Source organism: Manis pentadactyla, chromosome 16 (assembly GCF_030020395.1).
Source record: "Manis pentadactyla isolate mManPen7 chromosome 16, mManPen7.hap1, whole genome shotgun sequence".
Taxonomy (NCBI): Eukaryota; Metazoa; Chordata; class Mammalia; order Pholidota; family Manidae; genus Manis; species Manis pentadactyla.
In genome coordinates, this window is record NC_080034.1 from 74,469,704 (window position 1) to 74,480,460 (window position 10,757).

Genomic DNA, 10,757 nt, shown 5'->3' on the forward strand with positions numbered 1-10,757 from the left:
AGAGCTGATGGTCTGGTTCTAGCCCAAAGTCCAGAAGGCTTCAAATACCAAGAGTTGGTATTTCAGCTGGAGTCCTAAGACAGGGAAAAACCCAATATCCTAGCTTGTAGGCAGGTAGGCAGGGAGAGTTCTCACTTTGGGGAAGGGTAGCCTTTTGTTCTACTCAGGCCTTCAACTGATTGGATGAGGCCCACCTGCCTGATGTCAAACAACCTGCTTCACCCAGTTTATCAATTTAAATATTAAACTCATACAAAAACACCTTCACAGAAACACCCGGAATAATGTTTAACCAAATATCTGGGCACCTCATAGCCCAATTAATACATAAAATTATTTGTCACAGAGAGTTGGCAACAGTCCCTCCTTAGAGAAATGACATGACTCAAGGATGGCCTTTATGTATAGGTTGAATTGGCAGCCACCCAAGAAGGCACCAAGAAGGTATTTTGATGGAAAACGGGGAAGATCTTCAATCCTCCTCCTTGATATCTTATCCCTCCAACCAATAAATAATAGTAAAGCTTCCATAATTAGGATTGGCCCCTTCAGATTATAATATATATTTTCCTATTTAAAATGCAGATTATCAAAAAGGATTGTATTGAATAACTTTTAGGCAATCATAGCTTACAATGCCACTCTTTAACATAGCTCTTCTAGTAGGTTCAAGTAAGTTTTAACATGGGTGGGAGGGGTTGGGAGAAGGGAATGAGAGAAGGTCCCTGTGAGAAGGGGAGGTCTGAGAATAGCGTCTCAGCTAAATAGTGTGGTACAGGAGATGAGCAAAGGAATAGCTAAAGGCTAAAATTTGCTGTCCTCTCTAAACACACAGCTCTGATTTCTTGGGACTGGAAAGTCCCTGGTGTTAATATGCAAGACAGTATCACTACAATTACTTCAAGTTTAAGGTATGACTTAGCTAAGCTCAGAATAGACACAGCTTCCCTTTTCATGTACACGCCTCAAGGATAAAAGGAAAAAGGAAAAAAAGACTCTTATAATTAAAGGATATTCTTCACTAACCTCCCCTTAGAAGTAATTTTATTATTCTAACCATTGCCTATAATATCTCACAGCCCAAAGAGCAGTTTCTGGATTATTGAAATTTGGAGGATTCCTTTAAAAAAACAATAACCAGAGAAGAGGCCGTGCCTTTTTGCTAGTTAAGGGATTCTTAACTGCATTTGCGTTAATAGGATGGCCCGTGCTGAGATGTAGGCTAGTCCTGAAAACTCAATCACTCAACACATTTGAGTCATTTTTTACTGATGCAAAGTCCACTGTAGGCTCAGCGACTCTCCCAAGTGGCTTTCTTTCCCAGCAGTGTCTTAGGGAACCAGGCCAAGTGGCTGCGTATCTAAACATGTGACTGCCACGGCTGCCACATAAAGAAGACTACTCCCACGATCCTCAGTGCTTTTCACCAGAAGTGGCCCATACCGTTTGTGCTCAGAGCCCATTCAACATAACTAGGCACCCGGCCCTGCCTGAAGGCTTGGAAACATGGCTTTCCTTGGCACCCCAGGGAAGAGGAAAAGCGGGTATGGGTGAACACTAGACATCTGTTCACATTACTTATAGAACGAACGTACCTCATCTAAACTTGTTGTCAAGTGAATTTAAGTTCTGCTGCATTTAAAAATCAAAGTTACACTCCACCAGGAATGTTTTTACCTGGACTAATTGTGATATAATGAGTTATAAGAAATACATATTTGGTCATTTAAATGACCAAATATATATTTCTCAGGTATATTTGGTCTTCATCTACAGTTCCTGAAAACACCGCAGAGTCTTAAAGGTGAAACAGGTGTTTTGTCATGTTAGTGAGAGACTTTTGGACCCCCACCCAAGGGCAGGGGGTGCTGGAGGCTGAATCAGCCAATGGCCAAGAACTTCATCAGTCATGACTGTGCGATGATGCCTCACAAGCCCGTGAGAAGAGCTGTCTCAGCCTCTCTCCCTCTTTCTCGATCTCTCACTCTCCCTGCTTTGCCAGCTCTTCATGGTTGGATCCTGCCTCTCTGTCAGAGAGTCTATGCCTGGGGAACCAGAACGCCTCCCCGTGCCCCGGAGCCAGGCCCCAAGCTCCACGAGGACAGAAGCTTCTTTATTTGGGACCTTGCCTTATTTCTCTCTTCATCTGACTGCTGACTTGTATCCTTTACTAAAGTGGCAAACCTAAGTGTTTGCCGGAGTTCTGTAGAGCCGCTCTAGCAAATTAATCAAACCCAAGGGGGAGGTCATGGGATGCTCCAGTCTGTAGCCAGTAGGTCAGAAGCACAGGTAACTGCCTCGGCTGACCAGCATCTGGAGTTGGGGGTGGAGGGGAGTCTTGTAGGATGGAGCTCTTAACCTGGGAATCTAGTGCTATCTCCTCCAGGCAGATAGCATCAGAATTGAGTTGAGTTCTCCAACACCCTGCTGGTGTTTGAGAATTACTTGGTATAAATGTGTGTGGCAAGACCCCATCCCACATACTTACACACATTGGGATCAGGTCTGGGTACCTGACTGGAGTTACAGTACTATTACTGCTGGGTATAATATTGTTACTGTTATACACATATGTAGGAAAAATATATACCATGGCACTTGGTGCTAGAGATGTGGCACTAATATTTTAGGATATTGTTCTTTATTTTACTAAACCACATTAAAATTTTTAAAAATTATTAAAAACATGAACATTTCTGCTTCTGAGTATGATGTGGTAATAGTAGAAATCTATCACAAGTGGAAAAGAAGAGGATTTCAAAATCATATTTTTAAAGATATTGGAGAGCTATTAAACATGTAACACTAGAAAAAATAAATTTTAGAGAGAGCAGCAGCTATGACTGCCAGTTATTTTTTTGCCTGAGAGCATTTGCTGAATCTGGTCAGAGGCTATCAAAGGAAAGAAAAGGGGGAAAACTAGAATTATTTTTATCCATGTTAGTTGGCATGTACAAATTGGAATCTACAGGATCATCAAATAGCCATTTTCTCCCAAGATATTTGCTGAAACCAGGGCAATCTAGGAAGCTGAGTCACAAAGGCAGAGAGAAGTCCACTGCAGACCAAGACAAGACACACTAGAGGAAGGGGCATGCAAAACAGGTATGTGTTTGTATGTATAATCTCCTTTCAAAAATATTTGCTGGCTGTTGAACCTGGATGAGGTGGGAAGCCAAAGAGCCAAGCTCTGATACCTGAAGGCCGGACTTCAGGAACAGGGACATGGAGACAGAGACCCACCAGTTCCTCCATCAAAGCTATGAAAAGGCTGTGCCCCAAAAGGCTGGGCTAGAAACATAAAATATAAAGTCTCCTAGTATTCAAACAACAAAATGTCACTGGAGGGTGAAGCCTGCAACAAACATGAAGGTCTGGCCCTTAGGACATCTGAAAGCTACAGTGGACTGAGTCTAAGGGAAGCTGTGAGCCACACCCAAAGAGCACCTCCCACGGCCTCACCTGCCTGCGTGTGGGCAGAACTAGGGGCCTTCTGGGGGACGGACAGAGCAACAAGTGCAATCTCTATCATTTCAGATATACAATGATCATCATGCAATGTGCAAAGAAGCAGGAAAACGTAACTGATTAAGAGAAAAAGTAGACAACAGAAGCAGACCCATAGATCATCCAGATGTGAGAAGATAGCGACTTTAAAAATTCTAAGTATTTTTTAATAGAAGAAAATATGGAAAAAGTTGGTGATGGAAAGAGTAAAACAGAGTGCAAGAGATAGGAGGGATACAGACTAATGGTTTAGCATTGTTATTAAAAGTCCTATAAGGAGAGAAGAGAGAATGGGTCAGGAGAAATATTTGAGAGGATGATGATTGAGAATTTTACAAAATTGATGACAGATATAAATTTATTGGTCCAAGAATCTTAGCGAACCTCCAGCAGCTTAAAAACAAAGAAAATTATTGCTAGGCACTTCTTTCAAAACTAAGAGAAAAATCTTGAAATCAGGCAGAGGGGGGAAAAAGATACATTATACTAAAAGAAGGAAAAATAAGACAGAATAGAAAGCCCAGAAATAAACCCATGCAAATATGGTCAATTAATTTATGGCAAAGGAGCCAAGAATATACAATGGGAAAAGGAATCACTTCCCTAAATGGTGTTGGGAAGACTGGACAGCAACACACAAAAGAATGAAACTAGGCTATTATATTATACCATATAAAATGTTAACTTAAAGTGGATGAAAGACATAAATGCAAGACCTAAAATCATAAAACTCCTTGAAGACAACAGGCAATAAGCTAACCTCCTTTTTAAAAATTAATCAATTAATTATTTATTTTTATTTCGGTATCATTAATATACAATCAAATGAGCAACACTGCACAATAAGCTTCTTAACATCAGTCTTGGTGATGATTTTTTGGATCTCACCCCAAAAGTAAAGAAAGGCAGCAAAAGCAAAAGTAAATAAGTGGGACAACACCAAACTAAAAGGCTTCTGCACAGCAAAGGAAATAACCAATAAAAGGAAAAAGCAACACACTGAATGGGAGGAACTATAACTATTTGAAAATGATGTATCTGATAAGAGGCTAACATCCATAATATATAAAGAACTTATACAACTCAATAGCAAACAAACAAAAACACAATCTCTCTGATTTAAAAAATGGGCAGAGGATCTAAATAGACATTTTTTCAAAGAGATGGAACAACACACATGAAAAGATTCTCCACATCACTAATCATCAGGGAAATAGAAATCAAGACCACAATAAGATATCACCTCATACCAGTCAGAATGTCCACTACCCACATGGTAAGAAATAACAAGTGTTGGTGAGGATGTGGAAAAAAGGGAACTCTTGTGCACTGTTGGTGAGAATGTAAATTGGTCCAGCCACTGTGGAAAACAGTATGGAGATTCCTCAAAATATTAAAAATAGGAATACCATACGATCCAGCAATTCCACTTATGATTATTTATCCAAAAGAAATAAAATCACCATCGCAAAAAGATATATGTACCCTCATAGCAGCATTTTTTTTTTACAAAAGACAAGACATGGAAACAACTTAAATGTCCATGGATGAGTGGATAAGAATGATGTATTTATGTACAATACTATTCAGCCATAAAAAGGAATGAAATCTTGCCACTTGCGACATGAATGGACCTTGAGGACATTATGCTAAGTGAAATAAGACAGGGTAAGACAATACCATATGGTCTCACTTTTATGTGGAATGTAAAAAACAAAACAAAACTAAGTTCACAGATATAGAGAACACATTGGTGGTTGCCAGAGGGGGTTGAAATGGGGGGATGAGTGAAATGGGTGAAGGGGATCAAAAAATACAAACTTCCAATAGAAAAGAAATGTCATAGAGATTTAATGTACAGCATGGAGACTACAGTTAATAACACTCTGGCACATATTGGGAAGTTGCTGAGAGAGTAGATTAAAAGGAAGAAAAGAAAAAAAGTATAAGTTGTGACAGATGCTAACTAGACCTATTGTGGTGATCGTTCTGTGATGTACACAAATACTGAATCATTACATCTATACCTGAAACTAATATAGTTTGATATGTCAATTATACTTCAATTTTAAAAAATGAAGGTTTTATAAAAGAAATTAGATAAACAAATGCTAAGATATTTTGTTTCTAGGAGATATACACTGTAAGAAAGATGAAAAGAAGTTCTTCAGGCTGAAGGAGAATAATCCCAGGTGAAAGCACAGAAGTACAAGAAGGAATGCAAAACATAAGAAAGAGCAAATATTTGGGTAAATGTAAAAGAATATTAACTATTTAAAGCAATCATGATAGTTATGCCCTATGGCATTTATATATAGAAGTAAAATACATGGCAACAAGAGCACAAGGAATGGGAGGGATGCAAACAGTTAAACTTTGGTAAGTTTCCTGTACTGTTTGAGAAGTAGACAATAATAAGCCAAGAATACACATGCAAATTTTTAGTGGAGCCACTAAACTACTAGGGGAAATAAAAATAGATATAACTAGAAAGCTAATAGAGGATATAAAATAGAATATTAAAAAATATTTGATTGATTAAAAAGTAGAAGGATAAGAAAGGAAAAAAGCACAGACAGAATAAATAAAAGCCAAATAGCAAGACCAAAGATTTAAAAGCAAACCAAATCAGTAACGGCATTGAATTTGAATGGACTAAACAGTCTTATTAAAAGACCAAGATTGTCATATAAATCAAGTATAAAAATCAAATGAATAATCATATCTGACTTGATTGTTTATAGTTCATGATGTGTGATCAAAACCGAAAGTTTCTGTGATATGACTGCCCTTGCATTGTTCACCATGTAAGAACTTATTCACTATGTAAGAACTTGTTCACCATGTAAGAACTTTTTCGTTATGCTTCAGAAGATTGGAGACTATTGAGAATTAGGCTTGGGGTTGATTAATGATTGCGCATTGAGTCCCCTATACAGAATGTTATTGTTGTTAACAACCATTTGATCAATAAATATGAGAGATGCCCTCTCAAAAACAAAAACAAAAACAAAAAGACCAAGATTGTCAAGTTGGCCTTTAAAAGGACCCAACTATATGCTGTTTACAAAAGATACATTTTAAGTATAATACAGACAAGTTAAAAGTAAATAGACAAACAAAGATATGCCATACAAACCCTAACCACGCTGGTATGTCTATATTAATATCAATGAATATTTAAGGTAAGAAATATTCCTAAAAATAGAGATATTTCATTATAATAAATGGATCAAGTCAACAGGAACACAATTAAAAAGTTAACTTTTATGCACCTAATAACATAGCTTTAAAATATATAAAACAAACAAAAGTGAAATAACTAAAACTAAGAGATATTAACATCTTTCATTAATTGATAGATCAAAACAGCAAAACATGAGTAAGGTTGTGAAAGGTAAAAACACTGTCAACTCGATCTAATTAACATGAATAAAACAATACACCCAGCAACTGCAGAAACACAATCCCTGTCAAAAAATTAAATTGTGTGTCATAAATCATGTGTCAGTAAATTTCAAAATACTGGTATTTCACAGAGTACATCTCTGATCATAGCAGGATTAAACTAAGATCAGCAGTGAAAAATAACCAATATACCAACATGTTTTGAAATTGGGCAACATATTTTTAACTAATCCACATTCCAAAGAACTCCTTTTAGAAATTAGAAATTATTTGACCAATTGAAAATGAAAATATGACATATCAAAATATATATACTCACAGAAAAGTTTTAACTTTAAACATATATGTTACAAAGGAAAATCAAAGACCTCTTTGATTCCATCTGAGAAAACTAGAAAGAGTAAATTAATTCCAATGGAAATAGAAGGAAGAAGAATTATAAAGATAAGCTCAGAAATCAATGAAATAGAAAGCAGACACACTACAAAGAAAAATAAGTTGTTTTTTAGAGGAGATTAATACCCCAAGAAAGATTTTCACCAAGAGAAAAAAAAATGAAGCACAGATTACCAATATCATAAACAAAAAGGGTACATCTATAGAGATTACATAGACATTAAAAAAATAAGAAAACACAATCAATAGCTGTATATCAATCAAAGTGGGAAAATGCCTTTAAAAACACAACTTACAAATATTTATATGAAAAGAAATATGAATATTTTTAAATCTATTAAAAAAATCGAGCCTATACTGTATAAACGTTCCCACCAAGGAAATACAAAGATCACATCACTGGTGAATTTTCCAAAAACGTAGGAAGAAATAACACTTTAGGAGTAAACTTAGGAAGAAATAATTTTACAAGAGAATTTTCAAAAACTAAAGAAAGAGGGGATGCTTCACAATGAATTTTATGAGTCTTACCTAATTTCAATAAAAACGTGAAGAAGAGATAGACTTCAAAATTCCCAATGAACATATATGCAGAAAATATTCTTAAATGTTAATAAATCAAACATAGCAATATATAAAAAGGATAATGCATCATGACTGAGGAGAATTTAGTCCAGGAATGCAAGGTTGGCTTAACACTTAAAAATAAATCATATAATACACCACATTAACAGAATAAGAGAGAATAGCTCTATGAATAGCTTTAATATTTGCATCTCAATAGATGCAAATATTAAAAATAAAAAACATTTGATAAAACTCAGGATTCACTTAGGATAAAAACTCTGCAAAGTAGGGACTAAAGGGAATTTTCTTAATCTGATAACCCTAAAATTATACTTAAAGACTTCTGAACAGTTTCCGCTACAGCGGGAGATAATACAAAGATATCTACTCTCATCACTTTTATTCAGTCATTACTGGAGGTCCTAGCCAATATAATAAGGCAAGAAAAAGTAATAAAAGATCAGAATAAAAAAGAAATAAAGCTGTTTTTCACAGATGAAATAACTTTTTATACAAAAGGTTCAAGTAATCTTAAAACTATTAAAATTAGTAAGTGAATTCAACATAGTCTGGATGAAAAAATCAATTGTATTTCCATGTACTATCAACAAAGCAAAATGCAAGCCATGTGCCATTTAAAATAGTATTAAAATCACAGAATACTTAGGAGTAAACCTAAAGAAAGTGAGACACTTCTACCCTGAAAACTACAAGACTTTTCTAAGAAATCAAAAAGACCTGAGTTGAGAGTTACATCTTGTTTTTAGATTGGAAAACTGAATGTTGTAAAGATGTTTATTCTTCCAAAATTGATCTATGGATTAAATTAAATTGCAAACAAAATTCTAGTTTTTTATTGATTTGTTTTGTAGAGATAGGCAGCCTGGCTCTGAAATTAGTGTAGATCTAACCAACCAGTTGTAAAATTGGAAATGCAAAGGACTAGTAGGTTTATTAATCAAAAATATCCGGAAGAAGAAAAATAAAGTTAGAAAATATATTACCTATTACATTTTAAGAGCTACAGTAATTAACACAGTGTGGTATTGGTGTAAAACTGAATAAATTACAGTCTGAATGAATAGATATGTGTATACTAGCATACAGTGAATATCAAATTAGATATGGTTCCCCACCCTCAAGAAACTGTCTGAGTCAGAAATCACGTAAGTACATATGGAAGTAAGTACTGTGTGAATGCTGTAGAGAAAAAATAATTGGCATGTGAGACAGAAAAGAATTTAAAGATGGAGTTGATCAGGGCAGACTTCTCTAAGATCAGGTCATTAAATATGAGACCTAAAGAATGAGTAGGATTTGTCCAGGTGAAGAATGGTGAGAAATATGGGGATGCAAGGAGGCCATGCTGGGCAGAAGGAACAGATGTGCCCAGGCAGGAGAACTAGTACATGAAACTAGTGACCTGGGTGTAGTGAGCAAGAAGAAAGGCTGAAAATGGAGTGCTGGGCAGGGCGCAGCCCATGTGGATGTTGGGTTATATTGAGGAGTTTAGATTTTATTCAGAATGCAATGGGAAGTCATGAACTGGTTTTACATATGTGAAGGGCATGACCTGACTGACATTTAAAAACCTCACTCTAGCTCCTGTGTGGAGAATCCACGGAGAGGGTGATGAAAGGGCAGGGGGAGCTTGAGAAGGCTACCACGGACTCCCCACTTAGCACTTGGGGTGGGTCATCTGCTCGCTGATGTCATCTGATAAAACAGCGGGCATTCGGGTGGGCTGGGAGACTGGAAACCAGGTGCTGAAATCTCAAGCGAATGAAGAGAAGTGAGAGCAGACGACAGCGAGGATGCAGAGGGCCACGTGGCTGGGTGAACTGGCTAAGTCTCAAAGGGGCCTTTACAAGAGGAAGCAGGGTTAACGCCTGGGAGTAGGCGAACAGTGACCCAGTGGCCAAACCCCAGGCGAGGATAAGCAGTTTCCACTTACGGGGCCACCAGGGCAGTGATGCGCTCAGACAGCCCTGTTTCACTGAGGCGAAGAGGTGGGAAGAGCAGGTGGGCAGAGGAGGCAGGCAGAGGAGTGTGTTCACACAGAGCAGGGATTGTCAAGGGCACGATGAGGCCTGGAGCTGGGTCGCGGGAGTAATGGGCTCAGCAGGCAGGTTGGGGCTGACAGCTGACGAGAGAAAGGGTTTCTGCAAAGGGTTGGGTATCTAGCAGAGGACTTAGTCCTGAATGGGTTTTGGAAGAAGGTGATCACTTAATCTGAAAGGTTTGGGTTTGTTTTTTTTTAAAACACCAAATATGGGACAGTGGTTGGGACATTTTCATTTGAAAGCTCTCTTTTCATTTAAAACTTGATAATAATAAAAATACACATTAATGAGTCAAGTTTCTGCTTGGGTGGATGAAGTGTCCTGCGAATGGCTGGTGGTGATGGTTGCACAACATTGCAAGCATACTTCATGCCACTGAATTGTACATGGAAAAACAGTTGAAATGGTAAATTTTACATTACGTATATTTTACTGCAATAAGAAAAAAACATGCAACATTTTGCAAAGGTTGCAAACGACCTGCTCTCAGACATGAGAGCTCATGTTTGAGCTCATTGTGTATTAGAAAAAAATGAAATTAGTTTCTAACACTTAGAAATTTAGAGATGTTGTATATCATCCCTTTCAAAACTAGGCTGTCTCGTAGCTGTGGGCGCACATCCCCACCCGGGTTCAGACAACCAGCTGGAGCCGGGGAAGGCCTTGCCCCTTCCAGGAAGCTCGCACCTCCACCACTCTGCTCTTGGTAGTGCTGAGGCCCAGGCACCCTGCCTCTCAGCCTGGACTTGCCTCTTGTGTCTCTCTCCCTAATTCACAGAAGGGTGAGATAATTTTATAGCTAAGCCTCTGTAAAGA